This window comes from Alligator mississippiensis, chromosome 15, assembly GCF_030867095.1.
Source record: "Alligator mississippiensis isolate rAllMis1 chromosome 15, rAllMis1, whole genome shotgun sequence".
Lineage (NCBI taxonomy): Eukaryota > Metazoa > Chordata > Crocodylia > Alligatoridae > Alligator > Alligator mississippiensis.
In genome coordinates, this window is record NC_081838.1 from 6,219,411 (window position 1) to 6,233,858 (window position 14,448).

A 14,448-nucleotide genomic window follows, 5' to 3' on the forward strand; every position below is an offset into this window, starting at 1 on the left:
TATCATAGATATTTTGCAATACCATTTTAAGATTGTCATTGTTTTGCGGTCTTTAGGGGTTATGTGTACTCCAGTTTGAGGAACATTGATCGAGGGGTTTCAACCAAGTCACAGTTTACTTTTGCTAGGCACAGTATGAACATGTAGTAAATGGAAATCCCTGCCCCAAAGAGTTTGAAGTCTACTTGCATTCAACCTGAACTTTTGGGTAAGGGTCTTGACATGCCATGGAAAATACTTCAGTTCTGTTTAATCTCTGAATGGGAAATGAAGGTGCAACAGAAAAGATAGCAGTCTGAGAGATAAGGATTTGGAAAAGGGCGATGATGCAGAAAACAGTGGATGTGCGTGCAGCTCTCATAGATTTAGAGGAAGTTATTGTAGGAATTGAGAAGATAATTGAAATGGTTTAAAAGGTTAATTCCATTTATATGTACAGCAATGGGATTTTTAACTAGCAAGCACAAAAACAGTTTTTGTCTTTTAATTAAAAAAAATTGTCCTGTGTTTATATCAGCTAGAGGCTCAAGCAAGTTGTAGGCTTCTTTTGCTGGAGAGCACACAGATATGTCATAAATGAAAGTCCCTGCCCCAGTTACATGTAAGTGATCTCAAAAGTACCATAGTACACATCTCCAGGAATAGCTCAAATGTATTGCACAACTGGCCAGTCTTCTTAAGACACAGGATGTAGTGTAAACTATTTTTAAAAACTGGGGTTTTTTTGCCATTGTTGTTTTGGAGGGTTTTTTTATTGTTTTTTTGGGGATAAGGGTTTATAACAAATGTTATGTATAGTAGGCATCACTTTATATCTCCTTTGTTATATATATATATATATATATATATATATATATAATGTTTCCCAATGTTTGGGATTTAGGAAGTTGGTCCAGGTCTCGGATTCCTCGAAAAATAATTAAAGGAACACATTTACAAAGTCCCTATTTTTTTCCAAAGGTCTGGGGCTCACCTAACCACTTCAATGAGTGCTGCAGCTCTTGGCTCTTCTGTGACCGCACCCCTCTCCTGTGGAGCTGGGGCCCTTAGCAAATCTCAAATCAGTCCCATAAAATCAGTGGCTGCTTTTCAGAATTTTAAATGGATTTAAGCACATGTGCTGCCTTAATCTGAACCTACAAACACTCATAGAGCCTCCAGTGCAGTGAGTACAGTGGGTAAAATCTAAGTCTTTCACAGATACTTGGATACTTTTGAAAAAAATTCATCTCATTGACATCAGTCAGACTTAAGCGCTTGCTGAAATTAAACAGCAGACTGCCTGTGCCTGACGAAGGGTAACTGCGCCCGAAAGCTTGCTAAAAACTTTTTCCCAACTACTCAGTTGGTCTAATAAAAGGTATCACATCTACTCAAAGAACCTTGTCCTCTTAAAATAAAGAAACTTTTGTAATGACATTTTAAACTAAGAGAAGCATTTTCTGCTTTAATTACGCATACAAATGAAGCACTGGTTCAAAAATATTCAGGCAAGTGTTGACCTGGAATTGTACTTGGGCCTGGGGTACAGCCCACACAGGTCCAGCTGGAGGGGAGAGTTTTTCTAGAACTCCTTCTTCCCAAAAGGAGGCTGGGAAGTAATTTGTGATTTGTTTTTTTCCTAATGGTTTCAAATCAGAACTTCTAGACCAAATTCAGTGGCGAGGTATAAAAGCTGTGTACTTTATCTAAACACAAAGTATGCTACTTTAGCTTCACTGGAGGAAGCAAAGTGGTACAACACCACATTTGCACAGTACAGGCAAAATTATATTCATACACAAGTGTGTTACACCAGTGTAACTGTCCCGTTGGGGGAAGAGGAGTAAGCATTATAACGTATTACCTGTTTAGCTGCTTCTGCACTAGGGGGACTGGAGCCCTTTAACCTCAATGGTAAAAATGAATGCCCCTAAGGAAAGTGGTACAAAACTGTGTGTAGGCAAGGTCTTATGCTCAGACAGGTCTAGACCGACTTGCTGATATGTAAAGGGAAACTAAAGCCATGTCCAGTTGCGTGCCAGTTGAACTCAAATGTTTTCAAATTGATTTAATGGAACTGATGCAAATACACTGGGTCACCATTGCTTTATATCATTTTGATGTAGCTTCTGAATTACCGGCAAGCCCAGCTACTATTAGATTGGTTTGGATCTAGTCGGACTCCTTGAGCTTTGCGTTGTCTGCATCTGAACCAGGCTGCAAATGCCTTCCAAGGCTCTGTCCAGGCGGCCTCTTCCTTTCTGCTACGTTTGGAGAAGCTGGAGGCCAAATCCTGCTCCATTACACTCTTGTGAATGTTAAGAAACGTTGGTCTAATAAAAGATGTCAGACAAGGTTCTTTGGGTGAATCTGATAAGAAACGTTGGTGACTTCAGTGAACTTGCTCCAGATTTACAGCACTGTAAGCGAGAGCCAAGTTGTGCAACTCTCCTGTAATGCTGAGGTCTGGCTGAGTGGTGAGGTTCCCTGTCGGGCAAAGGGGAACAAAACGTCCCTACCTCTGTGTTGCGAGGACAGTGGGCATCAGTGCTTTGCAAAAGGAAGCCCTGCGTCCCTAGGAGCAGCTGCGTTTGTGCAGGGCGCCGCTCTCCAGCGTGTGCTCGGGGCTGCACGGTGGGCTGTTAGCAGTTGCCGAGCGCGGCGCGGAAGTGTCCCGGCCGGGCCCCCCGGGGGCACCGGTGCGCATTTGGAAGCGGGGACAAGGGCGATCGCGGCCGGGCCTGCCCCCGCCTCCCTCTCTCCCTCCCCCCATCCCCGCTCTGCACAGCCCCGGAGCAGGGGGGAAGCGGCCGGCGCCCGTCCCCAGTCCCCGCCCCGGCCGCTCCCCGGGCCGGCGGAGGGCGGCGCGGGAGGGCAGGATCGCTGCCACGCTCCCAGCCGCGCTGCCGAGAGTCATCAATTATGCAAGGGAGCCGCGCTGCACCGGGGGAGGCAGGGAGGCAGCGCACCAAGATGGCGACAACCGCAGTTCCCCCCGCAGCCCGCCCGCCTCTGCAGTCCGGCCGCGCCTCGCGGGACTCGCGCTAGAGCCGCCGCCGCAGTAAGTGCCCGGGGCCGGGGCAGGGGCTGGGGGCCCGGCCCGGCCCGGCCCGGCCCGGCCCGCTTCGCCCTCGCCTCCCCCGCCGCGGGCTTTGCCGCAGAGCGATTCGCGGGCCCCCGGCCTCCTCCCCCGCACCGGGGCTGCTGCTCCCTCTCCTCCCCCGGTCCCGGGCCGGGCCGGGCCGGGCCGGGCTCTCCCGCGAGCGCGCCCCCCTCCCGCGGAGCTGCCGCGTCCCTCCTCCGCGCCCCAGCAGCAGCAGCGGCGGCGGCGGCAGCAGCAGCAGCCGGGGATCTCCCACCCCCGGGCGCGGGGGAGGTGGAGCTGCCGGGGAGCCGCAAGGGGTGGCCTTGAGGCTTCCACCCAGCCCGGCGCCTGCCGCTGCGTCCGGGCGGGGGCCGCTTCTGCGCTCCCCATGGGTGTCGGCTGCCGGCGCGGGGCGGCTGCGAGCGGATGGTCGGAGGTAAAGCGGCCGGGGGGCGCCTGGCAGCGCTTCTGGAGGGGACTGCCTGCCGGGCAGGGGCGGCGGGGGCTTGGGGACGAGACTGCGGGCGCGGTGAGCGTCTGCCCGGGGCTGGGCCCCTTGCAAATGGCCGGCATGAGACTGCCGGGGAGCAGCTTTCCTGGGGGGGGACCTGCCTTGTGACCGGCTCCTGTACCACTGCAGCATTTCCCCCGTGGGGACCCACGAGCCGGGCGCCCTGCCCTTCCCACGGAAAAAAAAAGGGGCTGTTTTTGGGGGAGGGGGTTGTCGTGGCCTGCCCCAGGCAGAGGCTCTGGGAGGGAGGAGGGGGGTCATGCCTGCCGGCTCCGGTGCCCACCGCGCAGATGTGCCCGGTGAGAGGAGTGCTGTGTGCGCGGGGGCAGGGCGTGGGGACGGCTGGCGGAGCATGGTGAGGTTTGCATTTTCTGCGCTGTGCTGGAGTCTCGTGGAAGCGGATCAAGCTATAGGACAAGTTGTCGGTGTGTGGGCAGTGTCGGGGAATAGCCCATCATGGCAGTCGTCGTCTTTGAATTCCTCTCCCAAGCAGCTGTATTGAGGAGTTTGGTTTCATGTGCAGCCGGGGCTGGCTGATCTCTGTCGGGGAAAGCTCGCTTCACTTCCCCGCTGCCCGGGTGTGCGGCTCGTGGTGCTGAAAGGACAGCTCCCGGCTCCAGCAGGAGGCGGCCGGCCGGGGCCGCTGAGGGTGCAGCCGGTTTATGTAAGCCGGGTCTTACCTGGGCCTGCTGCCTGCTCTCTACCGTGTGCCCTCTCCGATTTGGCAGTGACATTTTGTTACCAGAAAAAAAACTTTTTTTTTTCTGTTTGATAAAGCATTAGAGAGCTGTTTAAAAGTGTCTTAATTCTTTGAGACGCAATAACTTCAGTGATAGCAAATGACAGTGTTCGTTTCTAAAGTAATAAACAGCATGGCATTACCCATAGCTACTTTACAATAGCATATGATGTGGAGCTGCTGTAAGTAGACTGCCAGGCTGATAGGCCTTATCTACCAACACAGTGCATCAAAATACATATGTAGATACTTAGTGGCTTCTTTACTATTCATTCCATCCAGGAAGAGTGCTCGCCAACTGCAGATGCTTCCTCAGCCTGACAAAGGGTATTTAAACCCGAACACTTGCTAAGAAGAATTTTTCCAACTATTTGAGTTGGTCTAATAAAAGATATCAGATTTCCCCGAAGAGCCTTGTCTGCCTATGTAGATGCTTAGCATTTTTAGCTTCCAGGGGGCTACTGGAGGGTTATTACTTACCGGATTGATCATTGTTTGCAAGTTGTACCATAGACACACTCATTTATATTGGGTGAAAGAACTAGTCCCATCACACGTAATTTCAATTGTTACCTGAATTCTTACCCATGGGCAATTTCTAGATCATGAAACAGATACTACAATTCTCTCATATTATTGATCAAGCATTGCTTAGTGGATCAGGGATAATTATATGAGGCTTCTTGAATGGAGCTGCAAACCCATGCTCAATAACCGGCGGAAGGAGAGAGAGTGATTGGGTGTGGTGAGAAAGTAGAAGTAGACGTATATCCTCCTTCCAGCCTCAGCTGAAGGTAAGTCAGTGTCCAGTGAGTTAGAAATAGATCCACTTTCCAACTCTTCTTCCGCTTTCTTAGTTGCCTTGTCTGAAGTCCTTTGAGGTGTTTTACATGCAGTCTTTGTATATAAACCGGATACGATTCCAGTAAATACCAGCTGATGGTTACCACTTTTCAATGGTCTAAAGTGTAATAATCAGCACCAAGGGTTGTATGTAAATCCTAGGGCATCCATTGCCCATAGTCACGTGACTTCCATTCATTATTGATTGCCTTCCTGCTGAGGTGGTTGCAATAGTCATTGAAATAAGTAAATACACTGGAATCAATAATCCTACTGATTTATTCACAGAAATGGTCTGGATTAAGAAAGGCATGGTAAAAGAACAAAACAAAAGCATTTAAAAATTAAAGTAAGGTTCTTGGCAAGTAAGAATTCATATGTAGAGGCTAAAGGTCACAGAAAGCATTCAGTAGGTTGAACTAGAAAGCACAGATGACTCGTATTTAGAATACAGAGCCTATAAACCCCAGGCTTGAATCCAGCCTGTTTTAGAAGTGATTGAAAACTCTTCCTGTCTGATGGTTGTTTGGTCTCTTGCAGTGAATGGGTTGTCTCGGCCCTACTCCCTAGCGAGAAAGTATCTATATCAAAAACTCAAAGGAAATTATATCCTGCATCAGAGAAGTTTGGGGATCCTTGACTGTGAATTTGACATCTTTAACAAGCGTGAAATAAGCAATTTTGAAAATGGAAACATAGAAAAAACTGCTTTTTTTCTGAGGCCATTGCTGGCCCTTTTTTGGGAGAAGATATGTGGCAGATTGGGTAGGTTTTAAAAAATTCTTAGGTCTTGGCATCTCCCATTAAAAATCCCCATTTCCACACACCCCTGGCATAGCCATTCAGAGTGGAGGGGGTGCTGGAAGATGTGCTCTGTTGCAAGAATAGGCACTTATGTCAGTGCCTAAATGGGAATTGTGGGATTCTGAGCTCCTTTTGATATCTGTTCTTTTCTCACAGAAGCAACAAGGATCTCAAGGCAAAAAACATGCCTCAAAGAATGTGTGCATGTGTTTAATTTAAACTACCTCATCTCTGTAGTTTGCTACTTTAGGTACAGTGCACTGAAGAGTGGTATGACAAATTAGGTGCCTCTCGGAGTTTGCCAGTCAGGGGTACAACTAGTACTGGTAGTTAATATTTTATGATATTGCAAGTTGGGTATGTTATGGAACGGGAATTTTAGCTTAACTTTGTACAATTTAGAAACAAAAAGTTGTTTTATTATCAATGTATAAACATTTGTAGTAATATAGGACCCCCAGCTGCCCCTGGGCCCTGTTATATGAAATTCTATGTGACCACTGGTGAAGGGACCTTCCTTGTTGTGCACATTAAGTATAGCTGATCCTGCCTGGGGGCAGGGGGTGGATGAGAAGACCTATGAAGTCCCCTTTTGGTGCTATCATCTATGATTTTTGTGGTGATCATAGAGCAAGTGGTTTATCACTTAGGAATATGTATGGCAAAATGCCCTCTTGACCATTCAAGGCTGTGTCAGGTTTTCCTCCTCCCTAGCACTAAACAAAGCCTTACTGCAAATAAGGTGGTTGTAAAAAGACTGATCCAAAGTTAGGGGAACATCTATCTGTTCTTTCCCCAGTCGTCTCCCATAACAGAGCGTTATTCCTGCCTAAAGGAGCACCTTGGTACATGAGTTGCAGGTGGGCACTAATGGCCAGTAGTGGCAAAGACCACAGTGGGTGTTTAAAATTGCTGTTTTGTGTCTTTTGAAGAGAGGACGTTTCAGTGTGTAAAAGTCTTCACTAGCTGGCAACTTTAGGCCCCCGCTCCAGGGTATTCACACTCCTCTCATGGAAGCTGTGCAGACAGGCAGATGCAAGTGTTTTATATTTGAAAATAATATTTTTAACATCTTTAATTCCAAGAGGAATCATTTTCAAATGGGATAATAATGCTTTGGGTTTTATGCTCTTAAGTACAGTCCTTATCAGAAAGGAAAGCAGAAAATCTTGAGAATGAATAAAGCTAGCTGCCTTCCCATTTACTTTCACTCAACCTAGGTACATTGTTATTTAGTTATATTGCAGTAGTTGCTGGGAGCCCCAGTCACAGCTCAGATCTCCACAGCACAAGGCAAAGTATTAGCACACAGCAAAAATGTGGTCCTTGCCCAAAGTGCTAATGATCCAAATAGAAGATGTACTCCTTGATTTTTAAAATTTTTTTTTACATGGCATTTCTGGAGAACAGTGATGATGCTAGTCCATGTGGTAAATAGTGATTACATTGCACTAACTACCTGTATAGCTAGCTTTTTGTATAAATGAACCTAATGTCATGAAGTGCTGCATACTAGAGGGTCCCCTCCATTTCAGTGGGAGTTCAGAAAACTCCTGCTGGCAAATCAGGCCATGTATGTTGTGTGAATAAATCAACAATGGATCAGGCACCTGAGGTTTCCTAATGTTCTGGCACATAAACAGTTGAGTTGGTTAGGTATTGTAATGTTAAATGCCTTCCACTAGATCTCTCATACGTTGTTAAATAAAACATGAAATACTTTTGTTGAAGTTTTTGCCAAGTTCTTTCATGCCTGTCCACTGGTCTGTCATTCTATGTGCATTTTAAGGCAGGGCAAAACCTAGGGTCAAATGCATTTTATAAACCTGTATATACATATTTGGGAGTGCTGTGAAGCTGCCACATTCAAGAACATCTGCAGTTAGTTAAGGACCACCTCTGGCAGTAGCTAGTTTTCTTTAGCCAGAGAGATGATAGCTGTGACAGCTTTGAGTAAGGGTGTTTGAAAACCAGGCCAGTAATCTTGGGCTATTTTAACAAGTGTGGGTTTAAAAATTGCTGAAGAAAATGTGGCTTTCAGCCTAGTTGTTTCTGTCTGTCAATCGTTTATTTGTGTTATGATAGTTCCTATAAGCCCCACCTAAGATCAGGGCCCTGCTCTGCTGGATCCTACATACACGTACGAGATGGTCACTGCTCCAAAAAACTTACAGTCCAAATAGCACAGACATAGGATGGGATGGCAAATAGAAGCACAGATTGAAGCTATGTAGAGAAGGTGATACACCTCTTCAGTAGCTTCATTTCCCTGGTGGAGTATGTCTGCATTACACAATTTACTGGAAGGGGAGAAGGTCTGTTAGGTTCCTTCCAGGCCATCTACCTGCTGTGAAGGATTGTTCCCTACAATTCTTTTCCGGTGTTAATTTTAAAGGTCGTTCTTATATACAGACACATGCATGCATGCGCGGGTGGGCATCTGAGCTATATAAACTATACACATACTGTGCAAGCAGCTGAGATGCAATTGTGAATGACTGAATCTTGCAAATTGGTAAATGAACAAATGCATTAAAGCAAAGATAGTGCCTCAGAATACGTTTTGTTAATTTATTTTGGTAATCAGCTTTAATAATTTATGATAATGCTACATAATGGACCATAAGTACTCTGCAGGGAATACTTACAAAAATAATTAAATCTTGATAAGTGGACACCTCAATATTGTACTCTTTTCCTCTTAAACCTTTTACTTTTGAGGGTGCATAGGTCGTAGGTTGGGAGGGGATAGCATTTTGTGTTTTGAGCTCCAGACTCCTGGTGAGAAATCCTGGCTTCATTGAAGCCAATGAAAGTTATACCACTGACTTCAGTGAGGCCAGGGTTTCATTGCCAATACATATTTATTCTTAGGTGGAGATGATTTGAACTGTTCCCACTGATTCCACTGGATAGTCCACCAAGCCAATGGTGCTTTATTGGGATGTGCAACAAGGTGCTAAATTCTTCAGTAGCTAACAGTAGAAACACTGAGGTTTTCCCTTTTGCCATTAATGATTTCAGCATCTCTTCTGATGGATTTCTTTATGCCTTCTATATCTTAGAGAGAGACAGATTATGCTAAGTGCACGTTGGAATAGGCTGGGTTTCAGCAAGACTACATGCACATCTGGTCACAAGTGTTTTAAAAGGTGATGTGGGCACAGACAAGTTGAAATAGTTCAAGTATTCCTTTTGCCCTGTCCCGGTGGCCATTCAGTATGTATTGCTTCTGAGAGTTGAGCTGAGAAACCGGCATAGGTCCAGAATTGCCTGACTGGATCAGACACGAGGCCCAGGTAACCCAGTATTGTGTCTGATGATGACAAGTTCTAGGTGAAGGAAGGTGCACTGAACTTTGTGTTGGGCGTGGACGAGATAACTTGTCCATAGGGAGCTTCCCTCCTTCCCCCATTTCTTCATTCATTCCTTTACTAAAGGTGGTTAGTTATTTGTATGGCAGTAGCACCTAGGATTCCCACCCAGGGACCAGTTCCCAGGATGCAAAGTTTTATATAAGCACTGGTCAGAAATGGTCCCTGCCCAAAGAGTTTTTAGTCTGCCCTAAAAGAGGACTTACGGATTTTCCAGAGGATTTGCTTTTGTTGCTTACTGATATATTTCTGGGTGTTTCTACTATCTATATAAATGTGCAGTCCATTTATTGAATCCTGCTAAACAGGGGCTGCATTGTTGAGAAGCACATAAGAAACACGTGTGTCCTCCTTCAGTGGGACTCTCGCTTCTAGGTCAGTTTGGTGCTGTTAGAAGTCTTGACAGTGATCCCTAGAACAGTTCAGGTTCTGTTTAGGGAATGAAGTTGTATATATTAGAGCTAAAATGGTGCAGGGCAGGCCTGCAGGGATTATTAACCTGATTCCACATGGCCAGCATGTTTAAATCTGTGCAATGTAACTGGGCCACCTATCAATGGTTCACTTTTTCTAGTGTACAAAAGTCCTGAAAGGTAGGAACTGGGGGAAAGACCTTGCATTTCATAAAGCCTGTCTTGATGCAGGATGATTCCTGCACAGGAGGTGCCTCTCCTCATCTCATCTCAGCTCTGTCTGCTGTTTAAGCACAAGCATTTAGGAATGCCTTTTAAAACTCAGATTTGTTTCATTTCCTCCATGTTGAGCCTTGCTTTTACAGCTTTAAATTATTTACATTGATTTATGCTGAATCATGAAACCAAGGTGGTAGGGAACTGGTCCCAGGCTCCGTTTTGGCCTCTTGGTTGTGTTATAGTACAAATAATGTGTAAAAAGATTTTGTACCAGAGAAGACTAATCCAAACCTTGCATAGCATCCTGTGCTTGTTTCCTTACTGCTGTCCCCCATATTGGGTCTGTGTCCTGCACTGGGGCTGTGGTATCTTAAGAAACCAGAAAGTTAATTTAGCAAAGTTCAAACGGAAATAAGATGCAGTTGTTCTAATCATGAGGATAATTAGCCATGGAAACGGCTCACCAAGGGATGTGGTGAATTCTTCATCAGTTGGGACTTTACATTAAGACTAGATGTCTTTTTAAAGATACCATAGCTTAGCCACAGGTTGTTCTCAATTCAGGAAGCTCTGGGTGACATACTCTGGCTGATGTTATGCAGGAAGCCAGACTAGATGATCATAGCAATACCTATTGGCTTGAATATTGATGAAATCTCTAAGTCCAAGATTCCTCATTGGCCACATATCTAATGAACAGTAACCTCACTAGACACACTAAGGTTTCTGGGTCCTTGCCTGGGAATCCCAAGATTTATTCTGTTCCTAGCTCTGCTACTAATCTCCTGCGTGTGTGGCTCTGCATAAGTTGTTTCCTCTTTCTGTACCTCTTGTTACATCAAGGGTTTGTCTCGTCTATTTAGATAGCGTTCTTTGGGATCAGGAAAGTAGGAAAACATACAGACCCTAACACAATGAAGACTAATAGTGGGGTCCTTAGATGCCACATTGATATGAATAATTATAATTGAGGGGAAAATGAATCCGGTGCTGAGCAACATTGAAAATCCCCCCAATAATTAACAAATCTGAAGCACAAGAAGGAATGAAATTCAGCTCACTTAGCTGTGCTGCCTCTACAGACTATAGTGAAGTAAAAAAAAAAGTGTAATTTTACTGAAATAAGCAGATCTCAGTCTGAATTCACCCAGGAAACAGATGTGCTGAGTAGGAACGTGCTATATTGTTCCTTCCTATATAGCTTATTTTCACAGAAGGCATGCACATCCTTTTAACTCTGTTTAACTGTGAACAGAATTCCTCCCTTTCCAATGCACTGGGGGAATCCTTGAGAAGTGCTTTGAGATCCTCAGGTGTGAAACAGTTTTTCCAATTGGCAGAAATTTGGGTTTTCTGGAAAAAATTCCAATGCCCTAAATAGATTGTGATCTAATTTAGCATGTTTATTTGACTTATATTTAGTAAATGAAACTAAAAAACTACCCCCTTGCTAATTTTATGTCCCAATAGCCACAAGTATTTGAACTGAAATATTTGATTTGGAAAAAAATTAAATACAGCACACTTAATGTGATTTAAAGGTTATATTCAAAAAATTCAAAGCTTTATGTGGAAAGAAATTATTTTTATTAGAATACTTGTAAAAATGTAAAGACAATAGACAATAGCATGTACTTCCCTTACATTGTTTGTTTAAATTTAAGGAAAAAACCCCTGAAGGCACTGAAAACTGTTGACACACTAATTTTAGCACACCCAAGGAACTGTGCATGATATGCCATGCTTTGGTTTTGATTTGACCTGTACAGCCAATTAGGTGAATTCATAACTTGATTTTTGGTTTGAATTATTATGAGAGTGTATTTACCCTTCTGTTTACCACTCAGTAAAACATATACGTACTCTCTCACACACTTCCTCGGGATAATCACCGGAAAAACATTAATTACAACTTTGAAAGTGCCCACCTAATATTGTATTGGCATCCATTCATTGTTACTAATGAATTTTATGAAACAATGCATTTTTAGAAATGGAAAATTTCCCACGGAAAAATAAAGCACTGGAAAATTTTCCACCCCACATCTTTGCCAGTTGGGAAGAATGAGAAACCATGAATGAGAGGGTTGGTATTGGGGGTTTCCAGTGAAGTTGAAAAGCAGGGCTGATGTGCGTGACCGCACGTAAAGCCAAAGTAAGGAGGGTATGTGAGCTGATAATTGGGTCTGACTTGAGCATTTAAGTAAGAAGTCCATTCCCCTGCTTTCAGTTTGCTTACTAACGTTGTGCATTATCTTTGTTGGTTGATTTGCAGTGGGAAAACAGCAAATTAAATGAGGACAGGCAAGTAATTCCTGGGGGGAAGATAGTGCCAGATGAGCGTTATATATTGGTACTGAGTAAGTAAAAGGTCTCCTTCCTGTCAGTGCTGCATGCTGTAGCAAAACCAGTTGCTACTTGTAACACAAGTAGCCAAGAAAGTTAGGCGAAGGTGGAAATGGTATGAGAACAAACAGATGTGTGTCATGTACACATCTGACTCCCATCACCATACTATCAAAATGATTCAACCCCCACTGCGATAGGGAAGTATTATCTCCATTTCATAGGCAGTTCAGCGAGATGCAGAGGTCACACAGAGCCGACGTTTAAACTCATTTATCCATAGTCTCAGTCTTGTGGCCTTAATTGCTAAACCATCCATTCTGCCATAGTGCCAGTGCCTGGAGCATAATGGTGCTGTTGGCAGAGAAAAGAAAAAGCAGATTGATACCCATGTGGAGCTGCCATGAACATGGTTGTACCCTGTTTGTATAGACCAAGGTATTTGCTCTATAAACTGGGCTGTGCTGTTCTTCAGCTCAATACAGTGAAACTCCTCTTATAGTGAAGGTGCTATATAGAAGATGAAGGCTTATTTATGCCTTATTTATTCATATTCTGAATACGAGACTGTGCAGTGATGCTGTGTGGTGGTGGGAGGGGCAGGGTGCCCCAGGCTGTTTCTACAGCTGCTGCCCCTGCTTCATTTTGCCTGCCTCTGGATGGCTTGTTGCTAGTTGTGGGATCATTGGTGATGCCCCCATCTGTCTGGCCTATACTGATGTGAATGGATCCCTTTCAGAGTTTGTCTCCACAGTGTACAATAGTGTTCCCAGGCTGCTTCCTGCTTCCTCTTGCACATTGGAGGTGTGATTGTAGGTACCAAATTGGGGAGGAGGATCAGGGGCTGGATTTTAAGGGAGACTTAAACAAAACACCCCCATGCTGAATGAATTAGGGTCCTGTATCCAAGATCTGTGTGGGGTCTGTTGCATCAGAGATGCTAGCTCCATGTTGAACCTAGGCAAAGGAACATCCATCCAAAGATGTATTTGTCTGCCTTGCCCACAAGCCAGAATTCAGGCCATGTACTTTGTTGGTCTTTGTTTCTTCCTGCATTTGCTCCAGGAAGGTTGAGGGACCGAGGGAACAACAGAACCGGTAATCCATAAACCCAAACTTGATGAATAGGTATTCTAAGACTATGGACAATTGTGAACCAGATTTGGCCATCTAAAAAGTGACCTGATGAGGAATGCCTTGCATTTGAAAGCTTCTCTAACTTTATCCCAAGCCTGCAGTTGGTTCAATAAAGATACCACCCTCAAAGATCATTGCCTCTCGCATATAAAAACTGGTCTTTGCATAAAATGACCGCTTACCAAATGATTTGGTTGCTTTTTTTGGGGTAATGATGCATGTAAATCAGTTGTGTATGCATTTTTTTCCATGTGTCCCTGAACTAGTGTGGCTTCTAAATTCAGGACTTGTATATTTATCTGTGTCATTCAGCAAGACCAGATGTTCTGCACCAATGTACAGCTTCACAGTATGTGGGGAAGTTGATAATGAAATGAGTACTAATGTTGCCACTGTAGAGTAAGTACAGGAGATTTTGATTTTTACAATATGAGAGTGCTTATATAATTCTTTAAAGATGATGCAGCTATAAATCATTGGCTTTCCTTCATCCCCTTCCATCATTTTTTTTAAAAGCCTGCTTTTTAAGAGTTTGGGATTACCATAGGAATATTAGGAATCCAGGTACAGTTTGTCCAGGAGAATTCCTGGAGACCTTTGTGAGATTTCTGCGAACAGGTAGCATTGTTTGAGTCTTTTTCTCTTTGTTCCAGCAGATTTCTCAGGCATTTGAGTTAAATATATGTTTACAAAACAATAGTATTCCCCACACACTTCTAAACACTCTGAATAAAAATTACTGTCTTTTTCAGTTAATTTTACTTGCTTGGTGTCTCTAATGTTGTAAGACTGCTAATTTTATAGTCTCCTAAAGATTCTTCCAAGGGAGGGAGGGGAAGAGACAAACCCTGAATTCCTAATATGCCTATAGATAAAACAAAAACACCCACCCAAATAAAACTCTATTTAATTTTAATTTAGATTTTTCCCCCAGATCCTCTACATAAGGGACAAAAGGACCTTGTAGACGAGTATAAAGAAGGTTATCACAAAGA